Source organism: Cydia strobilella, chromosome 3, assembly GCF_947568885.1.
Source record: "Cydia strobilella chromosome 3, ilCydStro3.1, whole genome shotgun sequence".
Lineage (NCBI taxonomy): Eukaryota > Metazoa > Arthropoda > Insecta > Lepidoptera > Tortricidae > Cydia > Cydia strobilella.
In genome coordinates this window covers 18,832,162-18,844,339 of record NC_086043.1, presented here as the reverse complement: position 1 = coordinate 18,844,339, position 12,178 = coordinate 18,832,162, and the positions used below count along the sequence as shown (strand labels likewise).

Below are 12,178 nucleotides of genomic sequence, written 5' to 3'. Positions count from 1 at the left end.
ACAATTGCTTTGAGCACTAAATGGCGACAATGGAGAAGCCTTATTACTACCTGTTGAGTTCTTTTTGCGGGTTGCTTGCGGGGTGCTCCGTTTAAATACTAATAGCGCGATATATTTATACATGAATTTCGTAAAATGGGGATAACAATAATAGAGATGAAAGAAAAAAGGGAAAAGCCACCGAGGTAACCTCGAGCGTTCCACGGTCCTAATATTAGTACAAATTACCGTCAATGATATTTAAACCATTATTAAATGGAACAGTTACTTTTGTTTTGTTTTGTTCGATTATAAAAACGAAATCAATTTAATTCTATTTTCTTGTGTGGTGGTAAAGTCAGACAAGCTCCCAATATTTCAAACTATGGATGACCTAACTTTATGTCATAATACCCTACCTATAGGTATATCCAATTATCCACTATCAATCCAAATTTCACCGCCTTAGGGTTTCATGAAAATATCCTTTCTTAAATAATTTATTTTCACAAGGTCCCACTTTTGAAGTAAAAGTATTTAAAAAATTTCAACCCCATTTTTACCCCGTTCAGATTTCATCAAATAATAGGAATAAGTTCGCCTTTGTACACTATACATATTTTGTTTTATTATGTCTTAACCTATCTACACTATCTTGTGTACAATAAAGTGTTTACATACATACAAAACCCTTTCTCAAATAATTTATTTTACAAGGTCCCACTTTCGAAGGCTTGTAAGTTGTCTTTCAAAATACGGCTACATACATTTATATTGATATATAATTTCCGAAACTCGATAAGGATCGAAAATTTTATTAATCGGTCACAGCTCACCCCGCCCTATTTATTCAGTGTTAAAGATAGGTAGCTAAATTAGTCCTTATGAACCCAGAGGTCAATTTTAAAGGCCATTTCTTATACATAATATAATCAACTTTGTAACCAGATAATTATTCCTATATCCTATAATACCCAATTAATAGACAAGTATGTACTTGTTGACAGAACAAAGTAAGCGGCCAGGCCCAATCAATCCGATCAGTGGACCAAACACTTGGTACATACAACCGTCCAGTTTGCCCTGACCCTTTCTTGCCCTAACCCTGTTCATCATTTCGCAGGTTAAGGGATAGATTCGGACCAAGATAACTCTGCACTATAGATGTGCAAGTTGCGGATAGTTTAAAAAAAAGTTAGAAAGTAAACTTTCGTTTTGGAAAAGGAAAATTTCGAACCCCATAAAATATAAGAAGTTTCGGAAATTTTTCGAAACGGAAATTTCTTAACTTTGGAAACTTTCCGAGATCACATCAGTACTCCGACAATCGTAGCACCGACATCGATAAACACCGAAAGTAAAGTAAAAATGTATCGGGAAGACATGCTAGGAAAAGTCACGTGATCATTTCGTCATCGTCGATTGCCATTTCTTATCAACGATTGTCACCTTAGCTAGGCCCCCTATTGTCTTTCATAGGCACTCTATCTTGTCCTTAAAGTTATCTGCGGTCAGAGCTCAACAGTCCTGGCCACAGGTCCATCACAATGTAATTGGCTGCAGCCAAGATACGCGTGAAATGACGGCGTCGGACAAGGGTGGCTCACGCTTGGCGGGTTGGAAATTGAGTTGGACTCCGTGTTTCTTGCCAATGATTTGTTGAAGGCAGTAAATAGGTACGAATATCGTCAACTTCTTCAACGGTACCTTGTAACCTTACCTATTATGCCATGGTTCATAATTGGCGGGTTAACGGACACCTTATTTCATATACGTATTCGAAATTGATGCACATAATTTAAAATCACTAGTACTAGGGCATCAGACGATAGGACACATCTTAAGGCAAATGAAAAACTAAGTAGGTACACCATTGAAAAAATGTCGCCAAAAGCGACTAAAAATAATAGTGAGTGAAACCGTACTGATCTAAATACTTAAATATGTCTCACGATAGTTAAATTTTGATTACACCATTGAAAATAAAATTGTATAATATGATAATTGTTTATGAAAGCAAAATATCTTCAAAAGTTCCAAATTTAATTAAAAACCTTACAAACGTATATCTAGACATTTATACTATAGCATGCACGCATATTAGCAACACCCTACGAGCACGGATGCATGGTGCGACGCCTCTACTGCACATTTCTACCAACTTCATGCAGTACATAAAACAACCCTACAACCTTATTAGAAAGGATTAGAGACTATAATAAACCTTAACAACGATAAAACTAAGTTTGTCGAGAGCAAGCTGTGCGTTTAGTATATTGACTGGCTTACTTCTTCAAGCGCCTATTTCACTCACGCGTTTCAGTCTAAAAACAATCCAAAGAGCTAAATAACAAAGTTCAAATTCCAATGCAGGGCAAATGCGAGATATGATGGTTTATAATGGTAGATATAGATAGATATAAAGGTGTGTGGTGACCGCAGAATCTGGATACAGTGGAGACCATATTGTAGTGGAGACTGGAAATTATGAAGGCCAATTAGAGTGCACCCTGCGTTTTCAATAGGTATACGGATGCGTGGAGCCTATGTGGGCTTTATTTTAATGTTTGTAATTTTTCGTTGAGCCGAAAATACGTCCCTACCATACTTTTTCACAGCTCAGTAGAAGACTTCTTAGCACATACGGTGAAATTGCGCTTATATTGTAACTACATACTCGTAATAGGGAATCCACCAAATTTTGTCAAAATCTGACAAAGTAATAAAATCGTCAACAGAATAAAAATCGGCCCACCTACGTATGAAGTAAGTATCCAAGTGCGTGGCAAGAAATTGGTTCCACCGCGATGACTGATCGCTTGTCAAAGAAGTTTGTGGACGAAGATCGAGAGCTATCGTGGCCACATAAGTAATTACCAAAATATTTTTAACCGACATTAGAGAATGAGGTTCTTGATCTGACACCTGTCTCCGAACAAATTTCAATAAAAATGGTTTTGATTTATTTAAATTTTACACCTCTCGCGACGAATGATGGTGTCTATGACAATTCTTTCAAGTCTCTTTAAGTTGCGTTAATTAAAAAAAAAAGAAATATGTTTTTACCGTATTTTTATTACTTAAATGTTACATTCCTAAATAAATGAATGTGGTAGGTAAATTTCTAATAAATGGCTACAAACATTTTACGTGTCAGCAGCTGAGTAGCTGACACACACGTGACACGTAACAGTGATTTGCAAAAAAAATTACATAATTAAGCGTAGTTAAGAAGCAGTGATTATTAGTCTTAATTGACTCCATTGTGTTACGACAATTAAATCATTTCTTTTTAAGTTATATGCAGCATGAAAGTGTGTTAGCTCACTATAGACTTACTAGCTTTTGCCCGCGACTTCGTCTGCGTGGAATTAGTAATTTGGGTACCTTAATTCTTAAACAAATCTGCTTTTTAATCCATCCTTTTTTCACCCCCAAGTTGGTCCACACTATACATTTCCTCCCCATTTTTTACATCCTTAAGGGATGATTTCGGGGATAAAAGTTATACTTACAGGTCCTTAACTATGTAAATTTTTTTTGCAATTCACTCGTAAATAGATTTTTTTTAGATAAATTAATAATTTGCTACATACAATACAATAAATATAATAATAATATGTTATGAGTAAGCAAGTGATATGCTGTGCCCTTACAGGGTCCATGTGAGACATTGTATATTATAATTTACATCTATACTGTACCATGGTTGCAATAAAGAATTATGAATTATGAATTATAGTTGCTATTCCATATAAAATTAACTGTCATTCGCCGCGATAGGTAGGTATAGTTAGTAGGTGCTTTATAGTAAATTATGGACATCATTTCGATTTTAAGTGAATATTGGCAACGGTACCATACTAAAAAAACAAAGGACTAGTTAATTATTTACTCTATTAAAAGGCTTACCATTTTGTTTGGATTAAGTTTCTTTTCCAGGACACTCACTTATATAGGTATATTTCATAAAATTCATGTAGGGTAAAAAACCTCTTGCCAAGTTACTTAAGCGGGTTCTTCTAAAATTACGCAAGACCTTAATGACAATATGACACTCATACCCCTGAAATTCAGCGTCCTTAACTTATAACAATTCCAGCATTCGTGACAGCGATAAAACTCCTACGTGGGGTTCTTCAATAAAGGAGTGTACAGATTTTTAAAGGGTCGGCAATGCGCATGTAATATATCTGGTGTTGCAGGCGTCCATAGGCTAGGGTAACTGCTTACCATCAGGCGGGCCATATGCTTGATTGCCACCGACGTGGTAGGTATTTAAAAAAAGCTATGCTCATTTTTACGCATGAATTGCTCCCAGGATGCCATTCTTGACGTGTTCTAGAGTTAAACCAAGAAGTCTGCACACGCAGTGCAGGTGTTATTTTAAACGAAAAACTCCTATGAAATTATGACGTATAATAAATAACACTGGCACTGCGTGTGCTGTCAAAATCTCTGCAAACTTTTCTTGGTGTAACTCTAAACACTATTAACTTGTCAGACTTTTTTATAAAAAAAATAAAAAGGGTTATAAATGAAAAGCATATTTTACGGTCAAATAAATTTTGGCATGCGAAGCCCAGGCTTAGGCCAGGATAGGCTTGAGTCAATTGGAGAAATAATATTTTGGAGATGAAAAGGTATCGAATGGATAGTAAATGAAAGGAAAGGTATTTTAGAGTCTAGTCTAGTACCATCACGCTCCGCGATTGTTGAGCCATTTAGGGTCCTAGCCAAATTAGTGTGTCAATACTTACGCTATGGAATGTCCAATTTAGTTTAGCTAGAACCCTAAATGGCTCAAAAATCACGGAGCGTGACTGTTGGTAAATATATAAAAAAGACTGAGAGCCCTTACGCCGCGAAAATCGTCAATGTTGTAGATGTATAACATTATTTTGTTTTACCTATTAGTCATTTGCCTATATGAAAACTGTCACCCTACTGCTATTTATAATTTCAAAACGTTAAATTGGACTTGACTGACCGCTGTGATAGTCAAAAAAGTTTTTTCTTATACCACGTCGGTGGCAAACAAGCATAATACGGCCCGCCTGATGGTATATAAGCAGTAACTCCAGAGTTGTTACATGTGCGTTGCCGAAGTAGATTTAAAGCTTAAATACCGCATTTAGAGCCCTTAGAAAAGAATTGAAAATCTTAAAATTGTATAGATGGCGCAATTTAATAAGAATATAAATACTTATTTTGTTGTTCCTCTTGACCGGAGCAAATAAACTATGTTTTTTCCAGCAGATTATTTTTCCCATGATGAGATGTTTTGCAATTTCGGAAACTTTCCATCGGCACATTAGTATCCGCGACGCATTTACCAGATCAGGATCTCTAGTGCAGTGTAAATTTCATTCGATAGATAGCGTGACATGACGTACGCGTTTTTTTTTATTGTTTAACTAAGTTGGAAGATTCCTTCCCCCCGGGACACCCCGGGGAAAAAGGGGTTGCCTGTGGCCAGAGGGGACACACGTCTTGGTTTAGTTAGTTATGTCAGTAAGGACGTACGCGTTTGCGTTAAGTGTCATTTTGTATGGGATTTTGAGTTTTCAGATGTCCCGCTTGGAGCGCTGTTCAAAATACCATACAAAAATAGACATAACGCAAACGCGAACGTTCATTACTTCAGCAGGTTCTGAAGGTACCATAGAAATATGAATATAGTAGGTACGCACCTTTATATTATTATGTGACATGTTATTGTATCCACAAAACAGGGCCATCATTAGTAAAGCCTACATCATCGTGTTTGTCCAGACATGCTACAACTATACAGTCATTGTCATTGTCAATATAAATAGACCGAGACATCGGTGCAACATTTGCAACGAAGCTTCCATTCGAATTTCGGGCTAGGTTTTGAAATATTTAGCATATTGCAGTTCTGTTTCATCGTAAACAATGGACATCGTAAACGTAATTGATGACAAGTTTTTGTGAATGGTATCAGTCGATCAGGTTTGTTTTGAGAATCAAATGTTTATATAGGAACCATTGCATTAAAACAATATAAATATCAGAAATTAGTTAAAGTCTGACAAAACATCCATAACTCAGGAACAAATAATATTTGTGATGAACACACAAACCCGGGACGTCCAGCTTCATTGGCAGGGTCACTACCGATTAGGCTACGGAGGCCGTTAAATGGTAAAAAAGTGGTACTTGATCGTGACATCACGAAGTATAAAAAACAAGCAAATTGCGATTTTGACGGTGAAATATTGTGTTAATGTATAAAGTTTCTATATAATCTTTTTTTAATCGAATGGAATTTATGGCCTTTAATGAAAATAATATTTTGACTCAGAACTTCAAATGAGATTCAAATAATACTCGTAGTCTGAACACTGAACACCTGAACTTAATACTTGTATTTTATTGTATTTTAGTTCGGGAGATTTTCCGCAACTAGACGACTGGCGCCTATTTTGCGTGACAAGGGGGGGGGGCTTACTTAATACTTATTAAGTAAGTTTTGGACTACAGTTGGGTAGTTTTACTATTGAATGCAGTTAATATCTCGCAGCAATCTCTCGGTCTATAACATAGTTAAACAATAACCTACGTGTCTATTAACTAACACCTGTGCTAGACAACTTGACATGCAGTCGGTTCGGCTCTGCGGCTGTATTGATCTAGATAATTAGGTTAGTGTACATACCTGATTAACTTATACATCTAATATCGGAGACGGTTAGATTTATACTTGGGTCAGTTCAGCTAACTAATATTAGACCTAATTGAATGCGGATCTGTAGAACTTTTTAATTGGTACCTAATCATTATGATTGGTGAGTAAATTGCCCAAATGAACTGTATTTTTTTTAGAATGTAGTCTAGTCAATCGTCTGCTAATAATCTTGTTGGTTTGTATTTTGATTGCAGATTTCAATCTGCAAACAAAATTAAGACGGAAAGGAAATAGGTAATCTTCCATGATAAAATGGATTTTAAAATATATTGAAGTGATAGGCGCGATCCTCTAAATAGCGAATCTCTTAGTTTCATATTCTCCATAACATCCCTAATTTAAGTAATTTAGTTTAACTTTCGTTAGCTCCCTAATTACTCGAATATGCAAAACCGATACCGATAGAGAGACAGATAGCGAAATTTCCAATTAAGCCCTTGGCCCTTTAGTCAGGGCGCTTTGCGCCTACAACCAAGAGCATCGCAAGATGTATCCCGACCACTGTTTGCTCTTGGTTATTGTCAGGCGCTGGCAGCAAACAAGCCAAGCCAGATAAGTTTACTCGGTCCCGAACAAATTGAGTGCTCGGGCGGGCTTTTTAAAATGAGGTTACTTGTTTTATCTTAAAGTACCTTGAGGTAAGAGTACCTGTGCCGTGTTCTCGAGAACGACTTATTTGTTGAGACATCTTTCTACTAAAGTAAACAACTGTATAAAAGCGTTTTCGACAAACCTTAATTCAAATTTGTAAAAAAACAGACTTACCTTATAAGATCACTAGTGACGCGCCCCGGCTTCGGACGGGTTACACAAAAACATAACAAATTGTACACCTAAACCTTCCTCAAGACTCGTTGATACCTAATAAGTGAAAACTGCATTCAAAATCCGTTTAGTAGTTTTTGAGTTTATCGCGAACATAACTATACAGTCAAGGTCATAAATATATATATATATATATATACATTCCCAAAGTTTCAAAAATATGTGTACGCTCTTACACCTTAGACAATAAAGTCGCGTTCACATATTTTTGGCCATTTGTCTGGATCGATATTTTTGCCTTCGACTGTACAGACGCGGCGGGGCACTTTGTTTTACAAGGTGATCCAATCCCATTTGTTAAACAATTGCTTCTTATGTTTCATGCTCGTCAGGTACATAAGCGACACTCTTAAGTCATGCTTTTCAGCAGGTAGGTGTTTTTCCCCAAAACCTATACCTAATATTGTAAATGTAATAATATGTTGCGTACATAACTTCTAAGTTAAGTATAAAATTACCATGCTGTATGCTCGCTCCAAAACTTTTTTTAAAATATATTACACTACTAAGAATCGGACTTTATTATTACAACTGTTAGTATTACTTAGTGAGTATGTCAGTAAAATAGTGTAAGTTAAATCTTGAAATTATGATTGAGCTGAAATTTTGCATACATATGTAAATCGGATGATCATGCAATATTATCATGACTTGGAGCTGATCTGATGATGGAGACAGGCGGTGGCCATGGGAACTGTGAAAAAACAATGCAAACTAAATGTGCTTGGGGTTATTAGAATAAATTATTGTATCGATGAGTATTATTCTGCCTGTGGAAAGAAAAGAACAGTCAGTGATAAAAGCTTATACGAAAAAAGATTTATTTGGCAAAAATTTATTTGGTCTTCGAGAAAAACCTGCAAGGCTACACTATACAAGCATAATTGACGACGACAACATGACAGGTGGACTTCAGCTGTAATACAGATAGTGACTGTCTGGCGCCGTGTTCTGTGCCTAACCGAGTTAGCCCCCACGCTGTCTGTTTAGGAAACAATTAGGAATTAATAAGGCCTAATAGAGGGGTGGGCCGTCGCAAGTTTGGTGGTTACTAGTCGCAACCGTTGGTGAAAACTTTTGTAGTACGAAGTTCCGCTATCGTCTATCTGTCCAGTTGTGTAAAATAATAAAAGTAATTTGGAATTTTAATATTTTAACTATATATTTTTTTTTAATTTAAATATGTTATTTACTAGTAAGTACACATAGAATCACGAGCTCTTTCGATCCTGTTACGAAAAAAAAACCTCCTATTCATAAATTGGCCCGTAGGGACTGTACCTACATAACACAAAATTATACAGGTTGCTTTTGTTATCACTGACCAAACTATGAGGGTAAATATGTAGGTCATACTGAACAACTTATGCTTTGGGGCCAACCCCGAAATCGCGAAAAAAATTTAGCTGTTCTATAGAAAACATTGATTCACCGAAATGTATGAGGAGGTAGAAATTTTTTTTCGCAATTTCGGGGTTACCCCATAGTACAAGTTGTTCAGTATGACCCCTCAAAGTGTATGGACCCCTCAAAGTTTGGTAAGTACTTACAACTTTTTTTTTAAAGAGCATCCTGTATAGAAAGGCTATTTTTTATAATCCTTTAAAGGGGTCCACTGACTATCAGTCCGCCGGACGATATCGGCCTGTCAGTTGTTCGGAACTGTCAAATTTTTGTTCTAACTGACAGGCCGATATCGTCCGGCGGATTGATAGTCTGTGGGCCCCTTAAGGAATCCGTTTCATTTAGGTAACCACCGCGAACATTAATAGTTATTTACGATACAAGTGCGAAAAAGAGGAATTTCGAAACGAGTGGCGATAAATTAAAATACGACCGAAGGGAGTGTTTTAAATGGACACGAGTTGCGAACTACCTATTCGCACGGGTATCGTACAACGTTTTACAGTACATATGGCAGTTTAAATTTTTGACATAGTTACGAAATGTGCTAATTTACGCACTAGTGCAGAAAAGTAGCACCATATGTACTGTAAAAATAATTACATCTTTAAAGGTGAATGAATACAGCAACACGTCAGTATGTATGTTTCAATTTACGTCAAAATTTTAACATGGCCCGGTATCACACATCACATCGGTAATATTGTAATTTTTGTTTCTACATCATAATTCGTCATTATAAGTACCTACGTAACTTTAAGGACGTACTTACCGGTGTACATAATGTAGGATATTATAATAACCTTTTCACGGCAGCGTAACAAGTTTGACACAAACATCTCACTACAACTATAATCAGTATAATCACCACATAACCAGAGACTAGCTAATAAAATAGAATGCTAACTTAATTTAAGTTACTGGTTGTGCTCTTCTGTCAAGTTTTTCCTAGATTTTCATCTAGGAAATCATCGCTTTCGCGATGGCTGAGTGCGATACTTATCTGCGAATGAATGACGTTTGCTTATTATAACTTTTTACAGTACATTTGGTGATCCCTTACGATACCCTGTGCTATATAATAAGCACATTACGTAAATGTAAAGGGCCATATGTACGTAAAACGTTGTACGGTACTCGTGCGAATAGGTAATTTTCTATTTTTCGCACTTGTATCGTAAATAACTATTATATACCTACCTTCTATTGTAATTGTATTAATTACACATATAGGTTAATCAGATTTCAATATGAAAGTTTTATATATTTCAGTTTCAATTTATTTATTTGCAGCCAAGTATATAGTCAGACAAGGAATTGTAGAAAATTATTGAGGGCGCCACTTCCTACGTAACTGCCACATTTTTGACGTAAAAAGCTTAAACATGGCAACAATTTAGTATGTTTTTTTTAGTTTCATTTTATATAATTTCTACTATTTTATGTCGCACTATAAATTACAATTTATTTATTTGCATAAAGTTACTTTCTCTCTCTTGTGGATAAAATGTAACTTTCGCGAGCTTGTTTGGTCAATAAGTAATGTAATCAACAACAACAAAACGCCTTTAATTTTGAAGACGAGATTAACTGAACTATTGCAATCTGACATCTAGTTTTTTCTAAGTATGATTGTATTTACTCGTCTCTGACATAACCTTAAGGGTGTCAAAGCTTTTTGTTTGCGCCTCTAACAAGTTTGCCCTCACTTCGTTAGCGTGTCAACGAATTTTCCACTCTTAAAAACATAACGTCGTATATCATTCATATAAAAATGTATAAAATTCTAGGTTATTTTAAATACTATCGAAATGGGTGTAAAATACATTTGACCTAACGGAAAGTTGTGACTATTATAGGTAGATTCATTGTACGGAAGAACTGACGATAAAACCGATAAATTGTAGCTCAAATTGTATGAAGACAAATACATGTAAACGGGTACGGTCTTGGTCATATTTAGCACCTTATTTTCATTAGCATAAGCATAGAATGACATCAAAAAATATTCAAACGAATTTAAAATAAAAATGTTACTCAAATATAATTATCAAAAAAAATTAGTCCGTTATTTCGAGTTTGTGTTTAAAAAAATTAAACTTAAATGAGTCACATTTAAAATCTTAAAGAAAAAAGTGTTTCCGCCCGGGATCGAACCGGGGGCCTTCTGCGTGTTAGGCAGATGTGATAACCGCTACACCACGGAAACTTGAGAGACACGTTCGAAATTAACAGTTGTATGCTCTATAGCCTACAAGAATCGATGAAAGTAGTTCAATCAAGTTATTTTGGGACCTTGATATTTGTATCAGGTGCCCGTTTCTCAAAAGCTTGTAACTTGTTGTAATACACTGGAAGTCCCTTCCTAACAAAAGCTGCCAAAAAGTGACATCCGCTTGTATTACAAGTAAGCTGTAGCTTTTGAGAAACGGGCCCCAGGTGTCAATAAAATGAAGATAGTGTACGGTCGAAATCATATATGTATCCATTTTTTCACCTTATTGCAATAACATAAATGTATACATATTTATGAACTCGACTTGTACTGATATATTATGACATGCGATATTAATCTTCATACTTACGTATAATATTTTGGTAAATTATATGATTTACTTATTACTTCGTGAATGAAACTTAATGAATACAACTAAGTTTTTTTTTTCAACTATAACTTGGAAAAATATAAAATTGCCAGTGAGACTTACATTCTATGGTAATGTACATCATAATTTTTTTTGTTTTATCATTCTCTTATTTTAGAAGTTACAGGGGGGGGGGGGACGGACACATTTTACCACTTTGGAAGTGTCTCTCGCTCAAACTATTCCGTTTAGAAAAAAAAATGATATTAGAAACCTCAATATCATTTTTGAAGACCTATCCATAGATACCCCACACGTATGGGTTTGATGAAAAAATTTTTTTTTGAGTTTCAGTTCTAAGTATGGGAACCCCCAAACTTTATTGTTTTTCTTGTTTTCTATTTTTGTGTGAAAATCTTAATGCGGTTCACAAAATACATCTACTTACCAAGTTTCAACAGTATAGTTCTTATAGTTTCGGAAAAAAGTGGCTGTGATATACGGACGGACAGACAGACAGACAGACATGACGAATCCATAAGGGTTCCGTTTTTTGCCATTTGGCTACGGAACCCTAACAATTTATATATGTATAGATAGATAGATAGAATAGATTAAATTTATTATTTAAATACATATTGTGGAAACCTGTCCGTAAGGTCAATTTGAACTT

At 35.5% G+C, this 12,178-nt stretch overlaps 1 long non-coding RNA gene and 1 other non-coding gene across 2 annotated transcripts in view; one reads left to right on the top strand and one right to left on the bottom strand.

Annotated features, from left to right (window-relative positions):
- LOC134756053 (uncharacterized) overlaps positions 1 to 12,178 on the top strand; it is a 54,348-nt gene that overhangs the window by 32,433 nt on the left and 9,737 nt on the right. The window lies entirely within an intron of this gene.
- Trnav-aac (transfer RNA valine (anticodon AAC)) lies at positions 11,057 to 11,129 on the bottom strand. The gene has a single exon. It is a non-coding gene; the product is annotated as a tRNA-Val (tRNA).